Raw genomic sequence first — 15,709 nt, forward strand, 5'->3', positions numbered from 1 at the left:
TTCTTTACTGTGTTTGCCAACTTAAGAGGACAATAATTACCTTTAACTGAACAAATAAAACATGACAACAGGAATATGAAATATGTCAGGGGAAGGTTGGTCCCCCTAAGGATCAGGAGGACAGGCCTTTCCCAGACCCCTCTTCTGTCTTGTGGGAAGGACTTCCCTAGCTAAAGACTGTTGTCCAGAAGATCAGCCACAGAGGGGAGTCAGAGGCTGCTGCTCTCATCCCTAAATCTGGCCACGTTGGACTATTGGTTTCTGTGGTTCAGTTTTGTTGTATGTGCAAAATTGGAGGAATGGCCCATGGCCGTTAATTCATTGGTTTATCTGAATGTGGAATCCTGGTGGTCCTCAGGTCACTGGCCTAGGATGTGGTAGACCCCTGACCAGGACAGGGGCTACCAGGGGACATTGATATGGGCAAGTGTGTGGCTTGTGTGAGTGAGAGTCATCTAAACTGGGCCTGGAGGATGCCACTAGGAATTTGTGGTGTTTTGGATACTGGGACCATTTCAGGATAAAATGGAATGCTAATATTACTCAAGGCCAAATGAATGACTGAGCAGTGGCATGACAGATATGCAGGTAACTAACAGGTAGTGGTAAGTGACCAGGACCTTAAAACAGTTGACCCCAAAGGGAGCTGAGAGTTCAAAGGAGAGAGACAGTCTTCTTGTGGTGTTCAGAAAAGGCTGAATGAAAGATGTGGTGTTTTTGATGGCTAGTGAAAAATGGGGAGGGTTGCAACAGGCTGAGATGACTTGGGCAGTGTTGGGAGTTCCCTGGCTGTCCAGTGGTTAGGACTCCATGCTTTCACTGCTGTGGCCTGGGTTCAATCCCTGGTCTGGGAACTGAGATCCTGCAAGCTGTGTGGCATGGCCAAAAAAGAAAAAGAGATGACCTGGGAAGTGTTGTATTCATTGAGACATTAGTTGCAAGCTGGGTGGGGTCCCTGGAACCTGAAGGTAAGACACGGTGTGTAAGTTTGAGATATTTATCAACTTAAAAAAATCATGTTTAAAAATCAAGAGTTACAAAAAAGTGTAACAGCTTAAATTCCCTACCCCAGTCTTTAGTCACTCAGGCACTCTCCTCAGAGGCATTCAGTAGTGTTAGTTTCTTGTGTAACCTTCCAGGGGTGTCCTGTACATAGACAGGTAAATGCACACACACCCACACATCCACTCTCTTTACACAAACGGCATCATACCGTACTGTTTTGTACCCCGCTTGTCCACTTATCGTATTTTGAAGATGGTTCTGTATCAGTACGCGTAGAGCTGCCCTGAGCTTACTGGAGGAACAGTGGAAGCATTCCCCCTGAAGCCAAGGACAGGACTGTGATTTTTGAAGTGAACCTGGAACTGCTCCTTCAAACCCTGCCATTAAAAAGCTGCAAAGAGGGACTTCCCTGGTGGTCCAGTGGGTAAAACTCCATGCTCCCAATGCAGAGGGACTGGGTTCGATCCCTGGTCAGGGAACTAGATCCCACATGCATGCCGCAACTAAGAAGTCTGCATGCCACAACTATGAGCCCGCCTGCCACAACTAAATGATCCTGCATGCCGCAACAAATGAGCCTGCATGCCACAACGAAGATCCCTTGTGCCGCAACTAAGACCCAGCACAGCCAAAAAAATAGTAAATAAATAAAAGAAATTAAAAAAAAACTGCAAAGAGGTGGAGGTGTCAATTTAACTTTGGGCAGACTATTTTTGGCTTCGTTGGGTCTTCGTTGCTGCGAGCAGGCTCTAGAGCGCAGGCTCAGTAGTTGTGGCACATGGGCTTACTTGCCCTGCGGCATGTGGGATCTTCCAGACCAGGGATGGAACCCGTGTCCCCTGCATTGGCAGGTGGATTCTTAACCACTGTGCCACCAGGGGAGTCCTGGGCAGACTATTATTTTAATTTCCATTTGCTCTGCCCCCACCCTGTTGCTTTGGGACACCATTGTTTGCTCCCTTGGTCTGTGAAAATGGCCCGTATGTCTTGGGGAGGTGTCCATGGGGGTACTATTAGGGCAGAACACAGCCCTTGCTGGGGTAATTGGGAAAATCATTGGCCACTGACTGGACTCCTGCATTTATCCTCTATTTCTCCTCCTTCATATGCCCGATCTCTAGGGAGACCACCTCTGCCCAATGCTGCTTCTCCATGGGGTCTAAAGTTCAAGCCTTGACTTGAGAAGTTGCCTGGTGGGGTGATAGAAAACAGGTGTGATTACCTGTGGTTCAGGTGCTCAGAACTCAGGGCTCACCCCACTCCTTCTTTTTTGTGCTCACAGGGCTGACAAGGTCTAGGGTCTGAGCATCAGTCTTTCCCTCACACTCACTATCAGATGGAGTAGTTGGAATTCTGTGGGGGAGATGAGCTCACAGGCCAAAATAACATGAGGAGAACAACTATCTTAAAAGAAAATAACAAATGAGACAATACATCTTTTGAAGAATTAGAATAGATGGACAACCAAAAATTGAAGATAAGCTTGATAAATATACTTAAGGAGACAAGGGAAGGTATTAGTAAGATGAAGTAAGAATAAAGAATTGTAGAAAAGCAAGAGGAAATATTAAGTGTGAACAATATAGTAATTGAAACAAAGAACACAAGAGATGGGATAAATAGTAGAACAGTCACAGTTGACAAACAATGAGTGAGTTGGAAGATCAAATTAAGAAAGCCTCCTAGAAGGAAGCTGTGAAGGATAAATAGGTAGGAAATTTGGAATAAAAGAGATATGGCAGTAGAAATACAAGTGCCAGAATCCAGATAACAGGAGTCATAGACAGAGAGAAAACTAAATATGCAGAAGAGGAAATCTTTGAAAAAAATAATAGAAATGTTTCTTAAAATGTTAAAAAGATGAACAACCTCAGTTTGAAAGGGTTTACAGAGTATCAAGCAGGAGTGTTAAGGAAGAACTCAGTCCTAGATACATTATAGTAAAATTTAGGAATATGAAGACAGAAAATTCTGAAAGCTTCCACAGAGTAAGAGTAGATGATCTCCAAACAAGTCAGGTTGACATTAGATTTCTCAGTAGTAACACCAGATACAAACAACAATCAAGCAGTATTTCTAAAATATTGAAGGGAAAGAATTTTTTTTTAATTAATTAATTTATTTATTTATTTGGCTGCGCTGGGTCTTAGTTGCGGCATGTGGGCTCTTCATTGTGGCATGCATGTGGGATCTAGTTTCCTGACCAGGGATAGAACCTGGGCCCCCTGCATTGGGAGTGTGGAGTTGTAACTACTGGACCACCAGGAAAGTCCAAGGGAAAGAATTTTGAAATTAGAATTTTATATGTAGGCAGATTGTCATTCAAATATCAGGGCATGGGCTTCCCTGGTGGCACAGTGGTTAAGAATCCGCCTGCCAATTCAGGGGACACGGGTTCGAGCCCTGGTCCGGGAAGATCCCACATGCCACGGAGCAACTAAGCCTGTGTGCCACAACTACTGAGCCTGAGCTCTAGAGCCCACGTGCCACAACTACTGACCCCACGTGCTGCAACTACTGAAGCCCGTGCGCCTAGAGCCTGTGCTCCGCAACACGAGAAACCATCACAATGAGAAGCCCACGCACCTCAAGGAAGAGCAACACCCTCTCGACACAACTAAAGAAAGCCCGGGCTCAGCAATGAAGACACAACGCAGCCAAAAATAAATAAATAAATAAATGAATTTATTAAAAAAAATATATATCAGGGCATAATAAATATTTTTCTCAGTATATGCTGTAGAATGACCTATACTGAAAACACTTTTGGAGAAACAATTCAAAAAAGGAGAAACAAACCTAATTATATGTTTTTTAAAACAGATACACATTATAAAGAACAAACTAGTGATTACCAGTGGGGAGAGGGAATGGGAGAGGGGCAAGATATAGATAGGGGATTAAGAAGTACAAACTATTATGTATACAATATTTTTATTTTTTATTTTATTTTATTTTATATTTGGCTATGCTGTGTGGCTTGCGGGATCTTAGTTCCCTGACTGGAATCAAACCCATGCCCCCTGCAGTGGAAATGCAGAGTCCTAACCACTGGACCTCCAGGGAATTACCACATTATGTATAAAATAAATAAGCTACAAGGATTGTACAGCACAGGGAATGTAGCCAGTATTTTGTAGTAACTATTAATGGAATATAACACTTAAAAATTGTGAATCACTATGTTGTATACCTGTAACTTATGTAATATTGTACATCAACTAGACTTTAATAAAAAAAAGAAAAAAACCCCAGACACCTAAAGCATAAAGACACAGACAAACTGAAAGTAAAGAGATGGAAAATGATATATCAGGCAAACAACAAACAGCTGGTGTGGCCATATTAATATCCTACCAAAGGGACTTTAAGACAACCAGCATTATTAGGGATAGAGAGGGACACTGAAAATGACAAAAACATTCACCAAGAAGATATAACAGTTCTAAACATGTATGCACTTAATAACATAGCTTCTGGTGATAAAGAAAAAACTGACGGAATTACAGGAAGAAATGTACCAATTCATCATCCCTATTGGGGGTTTCAGCACACTTCTAAATTATTGATAGGCCAAAAATGAAAAATCATGTCTCTGTGGCAGATCTAAAATTACAATCAGATCCTAAGTTTTATGCAAATCTGGAAATATAGTTTCTAGCTTTCCACTCCCAGCGACATAGGGGAGAACACAGCAGGAATAGAAATGGACATCATTGAAAACCAGTAAATAACATATGGCACATCAATTCAGTATTTATATTAATACGAATAAGTAAAAATTATTCACAGCTGAGTCACAGTGTGTATTTTCCTTTCCTGTACTACTTAAAAATTAATAATTGTTTTCTCTTTCTTGTTTGTTTAGTTTTCTATGTACTTTAAAATATTCAACCTCAAACTCTCCAAAACTCCTCTTAAAAACTTCAGAGAAATCTATCGGTTTCATCACCTTGAAGATATTGCTTCTGGGCTGGTCAGATTACCCAGAGAGGGTTCTCCCAGTCTCCTGCTTCGAGGGAAAGCCCAGGTTTACCAGCAGGCCGGGAGCTAGTAGGAGAAGAGGTCTGGACAAGGAATTGGAGGTCCCAACATTTGGCAAACCAACTCAACTTTCCTTGGTTCCACTAATTACAGCTGAAGGAAGTTCGAATTTTCATGAAAGAAATTTACCAAAGATTGAAGGAGAATAACAATAACAACAAAAAGACAAAAAAAAAAAAAAAGAAAAGAAAGACAGGAAGGAGGGACTTCCCTGGTGGTCCAGTGGGTAAGACTCCACGCTCCCAGTGCCTGGGGCCTGGGTTTGATCCCTGGTCAGGGAACTAGATCCTGCATGCATGCCACAACAGTGAGTTTGCATACCGCAACTAGGTCTGCATGCTGCAACTTAAAAAAAAAAAAAAAGATCGCTCATGCCCCAATGAAGATCCCTCGTGCCACAACTAAGACCTGGTGCAGCAAAATAAATAAATAAATATTAAAAGAAAGAGAGAGAGGGAGGGAGGGAGGAAGGAAGGAAGAAAAGGAAGAAAGAAAGGAAAAGAAAGAAAAGAAAGAAAAAGGAAGGAAGGAAAGAAAGAAAAAGAAAGAAAAGAAAAAGGGGTGGAGGGATAATTGGGAGATTGGGACTGACATATACATACTACCATATATAAAATAGATAACTAGTAAGAACCTACCGTATAGCACAGGGAACTCTACTCATGACTCTGTAATGGCCTATATGGGAATAGAATCTAAAAAGGAGTGGATATATGTATATGTATAACTGATTCACTTTGCTGTACACCTGAAACTAACACAACATTGTAAATCAACTATACTGCAATAAAAATTATTTAAAAAATAAAATAAAAAAGAAGAGATCCTTCCCTTATAAAAATAAAAAGTTTTCATATGTATATATATATATATATATATGTATATATACAAAAAAAAAAGAAGAAAAAGAAAATGAAAGAAAGAAAAAAGGAAAGAAGGAAGGAAAAATGCATTCTATAAAAATAGCCAGGTTCTAAAGGTCAGGCTTTTGGCCCTAACCAGACCCCTGGGTTCTTTCCTGGTTCACAGCCTCCTTCCCAGGATTACCACACTCCCACCCAGAGAAGGCTGATTTATAATTTTAACTCTGACTGGTTGACTGTGGCTGCCTCGTGTACTGTGCTGGGCACTCTTTAATTTTAGCCTTTTCTTCTGCATTTCTGAGCAAATACAAAAGTAGAGAAAATAGTATAATGTCCTCCCCCATGCACCCATTATCCAGCGTCAACAATTGACCAATCTTATTTGATCTACACCCCTATGGTTTTTCCTCAAATTGTTTTAAAGCAAATCCCAGATATTATATAATTTCTACTGTAAACACTTCAGGATGTATCTCTAAGAAGTAAGAACTCTTTAGAAAAACCACAATAATTATAACTACAATTAGTACTAATTCTTAACATCATCAAGTCATTGTTCATCAAGTCATTGTTCACATCTTTTGTGTTATCTCATATGTGTCTTTCTATAGGTAGCTTGCTTTAATCAGCTTCCAAATGAACTCCACACATGCTGTTTGTTTGATACATGTTTAGGGCTTTTGAAATCTATAACTGTTCACCTACCTCTGTGTGTGTGTGTGTGTGTGTGTGTGTGAACTAGATCACATGTCTTCTGAATTTTCCACTCTGGATTTTGTTGGTCCCTCTGGTGTCTTTCATCATGTTGCTGTATCCCCTGTACTACCTTTAACCTGCCTATTAGATTTGGAGGCCTGACCAGGTTCTGGTTTGATTTTTTTTTTTTTTTCAGCAATAGAAGCTTGTGAGTGGTGCTGGGTACTTCCTCGTGCATTGCACCAGAAGGCACTTACTGTTTGTGTGACTTTCTTTTGTGGTGGAGGACTTCTGCCTTGACTATAATAAGAACTTCTGGTCAGAGTATCAAGGGAGGAGTGACCCTCTGTTCTTGGGCACCCTCCTAGGCATCATGCACCTGCAGAAGCCCTGCACCTCTTGGTTCCCTCGCTCTTTTCTGGTAGGTTTGTCAGAACTCAGGCAGGTTAGGAGTCTGGGGGCTTAAGTCAAACTTCTGACCTCCCTAGGTGACCTTGGAAAAAATTAGCTAACTTTTCTGGACCTTGGTGTCTCCATTTTACATTAACTAACGAATTAACTGATGAAGTCACTAATTAATTATTTCCATAAATATTTGACTATAGCATAATGGTTAAGAGTAGACTCGGGGGCTTCCCTGGTGCCACAGTGGTTAAGAATCCGCCTGCCAATGCAGGGGACACGGGTTCAAGCCCTGGTCCGGGAAGATCCCACATGCCACGGAGCAACTAAGCCCGTGCGCCACGACTACTGAGCCTGCACTCTAGAGCCTGTGAGCCACAACTGCTGAGCCCACAAGCTGCAGCTACTGAGGCCCGCACGCCTGGAGCCTGTGCTCTGCAACGAGGGAGGCCACTGCAATGAGGAGCCCGCACACCGCAACGAAGACCCAACGCAGCCAAAAATAAATAAATACATAAATAAAATAAATTATAAAAAAAAAAAAAAGAGTAGACTCTGGAGCGAGACTGCCTGTGTTGGAATACTGGATTTGTTGCTTAATAGCTTTTTTTTTTTTTTAAAGATTTTTTGATGTGGACCTAACAGAATAAATAAATAAATAAAAACATTAAATTTATTATTTATTTATTTAATTAAAAATTATTATTTATTTATATTTATTATTATTTATTACTATTTATTTTAAAAATATTAAATGTATTATTTTATTATAAATAAAATTTATTTATTTTATTTACATTTAATTTTGGCTGCATTGGGTCTTCGTTGCTGCACACGGGCTTTCTCTAGTTGCAGTGAGCGGGGACTACTCTTCCTTGTGGTGCATGGGCTACTCATTGCAGTGGCTTATCTTGTTGCAGAGCACAGGTTCTAAGCTCGCGGGCTTCAGTAGTTGTGGCTCACGGGCTCTAGAGAGCAGGTTCCGTAGTTGTGGCGCACGGGCTTAGTTGCTCCGTGGCATGTGGAATCTTCCTGGACCAGGGCTCGAACCTGTGTCCCCTGCATTGGCAGGCGGATTCTTAACCACTGCCCTGGGAAGCCCTGATGTGGACCATTTTTAAAGTCTTTATTGAATTTGTTACAGTATTGCTTTTTTTTTTTTTTTTAACTTTTGGGTTTATTTATTTATGGCTGTGTTGGGTCTTCGTTTCTGTGCGAGGGCTTTCTCTAGTTGCGGCAAGTGGGGGCCACTCTTCATCGCGGTGCGCGGGCCTCTCACTGTCGTGGCCTCTCTTGTTGCGGAGCACAGGCTCCAGACGCGCAGGCTCAGTAAATTGCGGCTCATGGGCCTAGTTGGCTCCGCGGCATGTGGGATCTTCCCAGACCAGGGCTCGAACCCGTGTCCCCTGCATTGGCAGGCAGATTCTCAACCACTGCGCCACCAGGGAAGCCTATTGGCTTCTGTTTTATGGTTTGGTTTTTTGGCCCCGAGGCATGTGGGACCTTAGCTCCCCGACCAGGGATAGAACTCACACTCCCTGCATTGGAAGGTGAAGTCTTAACCGCTGGACCACCAGGGAAGTCCCTAGCTTTGTTACTTTGAATAAGTTACCTCCTTTCTCTGCACCTCAGTTTCCACATCTAAAAAAATGAGAATAATACTAACCACTTCACAGGGCTGCTATGAAGAGTAAATGAGTTAAAGCAAGTAAAATGCTGAGGACAGCCCCTGACATAGGCTGGGCACTCACAATGTGTTATTTGTTGTTGCATCCAGCTCTGAGCCAGGTGCAGAGGCCGCGTGGTGAACATGACCCAGGGCCTGAGGAAACACACGTGGTACAGTAGGACCAGGGCTGTGCTGGGGGTGGCTTGGGGAGCTGGAAGAGCCCCAAGGGGAATCTGCCGTGACTAGGATCAGGAATATCTAAGAGAGGAATTCGCATCCAACCTGAGACTTGGAGGAGTCAGTGAGGTGGTGAAGGCGGGCAGTGAGGTTAGTCTGGGAAGGCTAAGAGGCATTTCAGCCACAGGGAACATCATCTGCAGAGACCTGGGCATGGGCAGCGTGAGCGTTTTTGGTCTAGTTAAGCTTGGAGCCTGAGGAAGAGAGGTACAGAGCAGGTGGACAGTTAGTTGTTAGAGGCTAAGGCAGAGAGGAAGGCAAAAGCAGTTTACAGAGGGAGTGGGGTCCTGGCTAAGGAGCTTGAGCTTTCTCCCAGGGACTGTGTAGTGTGTGTGTGTGTGTGTGTGTGTGTGTGTGTGTGTGTGTGTATTTTAGGTTGTGAGGTAAGGAGCAGGATTTGACCTGTTCTGGCTGCTGTGTAGGGAGTGGATAGAAGGCAGGGGTGGAGGCCTGGAGACCTGGACCAGGTGCCATGATCCAAGAAGTGGTGGCCTGACCATGTGGATGAAGAGAAGTGAGTGGATCCATTGTGTGAGGCAGGTAGAATTGTTAGATTGTCGAGGGAAGTGAAGGAGTTTTAGTGAGTTGAATAATGTCCCCACCAAATTCATGACCACCCAGAACCTCAACGTGTGACCTTTGGAAACAGCATCTTTGAGATGTAATTAAGTCAAGGATCAAGACAAGATCATCCTGGATTTAGGGTGGGCCCTAAACCCAAGGAGAGTCTTTCTATAAGAGAAGACAACACACAGAGACTCAGAGAAGAAGGCCATGAGAAGACAGAGGCAGAGATTGAAGTGATATTGCCACGAGCTGAGGACCACATGGAGCCACAAGAAGCTGGAAGAGGTAAGGAAGGATCCTCCCCCATAGCCTTTGGAAGGAGTGGCCCTGCCAACACCTTGATTTCAGACTTCTGGGCTCCAGAACTGTGAGGGAAAAAGATTCTGTTGTTCTAAGTTAGGCCAGCCAGTTTGTGGTACTTTTTTCCAGCAGCCCTAGGAAACTAGGAGCCCTAGGAGTCAAGGGTGATACTCAGGTTTCTCGTTTAGGTGACTTGGGGACATACAGACAGGGGCAGACTTGGGGGCCGGGGAGGGCATAGGAACTGTGGTGGACAGATGTTGAGGTCTGGTTCAGGTTTTACTGCCTTTGAAGAGTCTGTGTGATAAGCAAGTGAAGGGGACTCTGGCTGACTGATTTAGGTTGAGAGAGAATCGGGGAGTGAGGAGGGAAGGAAGGTTACCCAGGGAGAATTTGTGTGGAGAGCAGGGAAGAGCATCAAGATTAGACCTACAAGGAAGACCGACACTAGGGGAAAGGTAGAAGAAAAGGAACTCAGGAAGGTTTCTGAGTAGGAGCAGCCAGGGAAATAGGAGAAAACCAGGAGCATGTGGGACCACAAAATCCAAGGGCACAGGGAGTTTGAAGGGGGTGGGGGTTGGATAGAATGCTGCAAAGAGGTAAAAAAAGACAAAGAGAGGAAAGTGCCTATTGAATTTGGAAAGTGTCTTAGTTCAGGCATCTATAACAGAAAACCACAGACTGGGCAGCTTAAACAGCAAACATTTATTTCTCACAGTTTTGAAGTTTGGGAGGCTGAGACCAGGGTACCAGCACAGTCTGGTTCTGCAAAGGCCCTCTTCCTGGTTTACAGACAACTGTTGTTTCTTTGTACCCTCACATGGTGGAGAGGGAAATCATCTCTCATGTTTCTTCTAATAAGGGCACTAATCCCATTCATGAGGGCTCCACCCTCGTGATCCAATTACCTCCCAAAGCCCCCACCTGCTAATACCGTAACACTGGGGTTAGGATTTCAACATATGAATTTTGGGGGACGTAAACATTCAGGCCATAACAAAAACAAAATGGTCATTTCACCATGACCTTGGTAAGAACAACTTTGGTGGAGCAAGGATGTGTGCAGTCCCACTGCCGCCTGACTCCTGTTTTGGGGGGCCTCCTCACAACAGGGGACTCTGGTGTTTCTAGAGGTTCTAGACTCTCAGGACCTAACTTGTCAGGGCTTGGTGTATGCAACAGTTTGTGGGAAAGAGGCCACCTCCACTCTGTCTAGGTCCCAAAGACCACGACTGATCCTCTGTGTCTGCTCCGTGGGGATAAGGCCCGCAGCTGTCTGTCTTCCATGAAGCCAGCACCTGTCTCTCTGTTCAAAGAATCTGGCAACTTTATCCATTTACTGAAGTCTTTATCCATTTACTGGCCTAGGGAGGAAGGGGTAGGGATAGGATTACTAGTATTACTTGCCACATTTATTGAGGGGGTCTGGAATCCCTGGAAAGCCAGGATTCCTTCATATCTATCACTCTGTCCTACAGAATTGCAAGGAGGACCAGATTCACACCCATAGTAAAAATATTACTCTAAGCAGCGCAGTCCTGCTGTGCCCAGCCAAAGGTAATAGTGCCATCTATGGGTCACTGGAGGCGAGAGCATCCGTGGAATTGTAATAACACAAAGGGAATAGCAGTGGCAGGGCCCTCAGGAACAGGATTCCATGTTCTTCCTCTTGACTAATGAGAAGTGAACTGTACAGTGACATGATCTTTGTTTAATGACCAGACGTGTGAAAGAAACACAAGAGATGGACGGACCAATATGTGAGCCTGAGTGTGAATTAAGGAGGGGGAAAGATCAAGCTTGTGGATGTCTGTGTCCTACCAAAGCAGAGCTAAAGGCTTCCTTTCCAGAGTATGACCAAAAACCAAAAACCAAAAACCAAAAAACCTGGTGGAAATGGGGTTTGTAGTTGTGTGGGCAGAGGCAGTGGATCACAGCTTAGGGACAAGTTTAGGGCTAGATGCAATCAAATACAGCCTGGGAAGTCAAGTCTGTGTGTCTCAGGTACTTAATAATACCCAACACTTGCTTACCAAGTGCCAGACTTTCTCAAAACGTGTATTAACTCATTAACTCTCAGAGCAATCCTGTGAGGTAGATGCTATCTTAGCTCCCATTATATAGAAGGGAACTGAGGCACAGGGAGGCTAGGTAGCTTGCCCAAAGATACACAGCATGAGGAAACCAAGACTGCAGCTCCAGCCCTGTCCTGTGTTTCTGACATCTGCACCAACATCTGCTGTACATCCTTCTAAATGCACTACGTGTTCCCTGCCTTTCAAAATGGAGCATGAGGAGCATAAAGTAAGCATTTATTGGTGGTTTTGATGAAAGTGTTCATCACCACAAAAGCACTAATACAGCACCGGGTTCAGAGGCTGCTGAGAGGTGGCCCTCAGCTGCCAGGTCATTTGGGGTTCTTGAGTCTACTTTTTGTAGACTTTACCTAATGAGGGATGGAAAGTTATGGAAGAATTTTAAGCAGGGGAGTGCCATGGTCCGATTTAAGTTTTAGAAACGGATTTAGGTCTTCTCCAAAGGTGATGGACATGGAGACTTAGCAATGCCTGTGAATCCAGAGCCCCTCCCTACAGGTGTGGTCTCCTGGCCTGGCTTCTGGGCACAGGTTTGAGGGGGTGGTTTGTGAGTGAGGAGAAGAGGAGCATGGAGAACCCAGGTGCGTTGTGGTCAGATATCTTCTCTCTCATTCTCTGCTCTCTGCCCTCAGTGCCTCCCAAGGTGACTGTGTCCTGTCAGATGCTCCAGAAGACAGCATCACCTGTCTGCCCTTGCCTCTGGCCTTTGCCCTTGCTCCATCCTGTTTCACTGGAAGAAGGACTAGGTGCTCGGTGAGTGGGGCCTGGGGACTCTGGTGACGTTCTCAATGGAGAACGTGCTCAATGGAGATGCAACATTCGACATGTGCATCGCCCTGGTACCGCTGACTGGGGGGGCAGGGGGCAGGGGCTATGCCTGCTGGATGGAGCAGACCCAGCTGGCAATGGCTGCTGGGTACCCTGGTGAGCGCCTTACCTCCTAGTCCTGCGGGCACCCCACCCAGCCCTTTCAGAGAGTGCGGAGCCCCAGGCAAATCATCCTGCTGGTTTTTCTAATCTTGGGATGGGAACTAGGATGGGGGACTCCTCAGAGCAGGCCAGTCCAGGGCTCAGCAGACAAGGAGGGAACCACACTCTGGAGGGGGGTCTGGTCAGGTCTCCCCACTCCTTCCTCAAAGCACTCCCAAGGCATGGTCCTCCCCTGGGGTGCCTTGGGACACAGCTTTTCTTCCTCAGCCCTTCTCTGCTTTGGCAGCTGTCTGCTCCCCTGCAGCTCTGGGGAAAGTCCACTGGGGAAGATCTGGGCCTTGTGCTTAAGCATCTTAGCAGCTGCCATTCTCCTGCTGGCTTCATCTGGGGATGTGGAGGAAGAGGAAGGAAGGGGTGCTGAGAAAGGGGAAGATTGTGAGCAGGGAGATGCTGCTGACCTCAAGAAAGACCCGGCAGCAACTGGGGCTGAATTTGGAGGAAAGGGTCTTGTGTAGGTTTCCTCGAGAGGTCGATTCTTCTCCCCATCCAGAGTGTAGAGCCCCAGTTGGGGGTGGGTGGGAACCGTCTGATCTGAGCTCTATAGTCAAGTGACTGTGCTCTCCTGGGGGATATATACTCCCTACATCTGGGTCCGTCCTGCCCCCAGCATAGCCACAGCAATACTCTGCTGGCCCCGGCCTGCAGGGGCCCCCACTGGCAGAGGGCTAGATGAGATGACTCATGGGTCCTTTCTGGAACGATCATCTTCTTTCTTCTTTCTCTTTCTCATTTTGTCTGCAGCATGAATCTGGAACAAATGAGGCCTCCAAGGAAGAGGAGGAGGTGTCCTGATTCGGCAGAAAAATTTGAGTCACCAGCTTGGTGAGAAGCTCATAGCAACCTTCAGAGAAATTTCACGCCCTTGAAGGTTTCTGCAAGAACCCTTTTACCCCTTTCTTGTCCTTAACCTCCACTCTGCTAGACGCCCCCCATGGCGAGCATGAAAATGCGCCTGTCAGATCTCCACTTCCAGGGAGTGTAATTGATGGAGGTCCTGAGCTGCTGTGCTCTGAAATCCATCACCTCCTGGGTGTTGAGGCCACACTTCTGACAGTGTTCTCCCAGTCAAAGGCAGAGTGCAGTGGGGACACTAAGGCAGGATACCAAGGGGATGCCTGGGGGATGTAAGACTCCTTTGATGGGTCACTGGCTCCAGTACCCCGCACTGGCCTTGCCAAAAACTCCTTGGATGATGAGCATCCTGGGATGATTCCACCCAGCCTCCTCTCTTCTCTACCTCACTGGGGTCTGACGGCTCCCCAGCCTCTTCTAGCCCCTCCAGGTTTCCCCCACAGGCATTTCCCCTAATAAATTTATTGCATGTTTCATTCTGTCCTGACATCTACTTCTCGGAGGACTCAGACTAACACACTCCCTTTGCTTAAGAATGGGAACCCCCTTTTGGCCTCTTCCTTTCCGGGTGCCAATCCAGATCCCCACCTTCATTGAGCTGTTGGCAGTGAGGGGTGACAGGGATCAGGGGAGGCCTTTGAGGTGCTTGGTACCCCAGAGCAGAGGCCCGCCCTCTTTCACCTCCTTAGCCAGGCAGCTGGTCTGTGGTGGCCGTGGCCCTGGATGGCCTCAGCAGTGTATGAAGGACGTGGATGTCCGTCTGCACGCACTGTCCGCCTCCCTCCCCTCATTCCCTGCTCTTTGACGTCAGTCATTCTCCCAAACTGTCTCCTTTGGGTGGTAGGTAAATAAGAGACGGGCAGGAGCTGTCAACGGTGTCTGTACCCCTTCCCCAGGCCTTCCTTCTCCACTGTCAGCTTCCCTTTTGGTGGCCTCACAGGAAAGATGGGGCTCAAATAGCCTCTAAATTTAGGAAAGCAGAGAACTGCAAAGGATAAAACATCTGCCACAAGAATAAAAGCCAAGATAGGTAGCGGGGAGCCTTCACTAGGTTCCTTTATCTACTTATTTTAATTTTTAACACATTTATGGAATGTCTACTGTGGTAGACACTGCTAGTCATTTTTATGACTCTCCACAGTGAAGCTTGACAAGTCGTGGAGGTAGGTACTATTGATTATTAACCCTGTCCGGCTGAGATGATTTGCTCTGAGGTCATAAAGCTGGGAAATAGTGGAGCCAAGATCTGAACAAAAGTTGTCTGACTTCAGAGCTGATTATTCATTTAACATATTTGTTGGAATGGCTTATATTGTTCTAAGCACTTGAGATGCAACAGAAAGCAAAACAGGTGAAGATCCTTGACCTCATGGAGCTTATAGTCGAAGCCGTATTATGCTTCACCAACTGTCTTTGCCAGGAAAATCGTTGATTTCAGACTCAGGCTGGGTTTGAACTCTTGCTCTGTCACATATTGTCTGTTATCCTGGGCAAACCACTGTGACTCTTTTCTCCAGTTTCCTTACCCGTTGAAAGGGGGCTAAGCGGGTCCAGCTTAGAGAGGTTGTTTTGGATGGATGAGGCCATGTAATAATTTGTGGTAGGCTCTAGATGCAAAACAGGACACACCCTAAACAGTACATGGGACTGAAAGGTGACTTTCATGACAAAGTACACCTGGGGCACAGGGCTGGAAGCGGGGGTAGGGCACATGTCAGACTGTCGTGTGGTGGCAGTAGTGGTGAGGGCCTTGGCCACGCCAGGGGCCGGGCTGGCCACACGGAATACTTCCTGCCACTGCTGCCTGGTGGTGGCCTGGCTGGTGCGTCTCCGTGGATGCTATCATCTCTTTCACTTCTCCCCAAGGCTTCCTCTGCTGTCCTGACAGGCATCTTGGAAGGATCTTCACTTTCTAGCTTGGCTGAGATATATTAAAAACCCTTGATAATACTGACCATGTTAATTTGAGCAATTTGACTCTGATGTGC

The 15,709-nt window shown here is 45.7% G+C and overlaps 1 protein-coding gene and 1 long non-coding RNA gene across 2 annotated transcripts in view; one reads left to right on the forward strand and one right to left on the reverse strand.

Moving 5' to 3' along the window:
* Window positions 1-3,697: 3,697 nt before the first annotated feature.
* Window positions 3,698-15,709, reverse strand: part of LOC309611685 — a 732,894-nt gene continuing 720,882 nt past the window's right edge. The window contains exon 2 of the long non-coding RNA XR_014234673.1: window positions 3,698-6,920. This is a non-coding gene — a long non-coding RNA (uncharacterized lncRNA). The remainder of the gene's footprint in view (window positions 6,921-15,709) is intronic.
* Window positions 9,261-15,709, forward strand: part of CD207 (CD207 molecule) — a 38,541-nt gene continuing 32,092 nt past the window's right edge. The window contains 2 exon segments of the mRNA XM_082356447.1: window positions 9,261-12,632; window positions 13,611-13,691. The gene's annotated coding sequence lies outside the window, so the exon portion shown is untranslated.

The sequence above is a fragment of the Balaenoptera borealis genome (genome assembly GCF_965194805.1).
Source record: "Balaenoptera borealis genome assembly, chromosome: 15".
Lineage (NCBI taxonomy): Eukaryota > Metazoa > Chordata > Mammalia > Artiodactyla > Balaenopteridae > Balaenoptera > Balaenoptera borealis.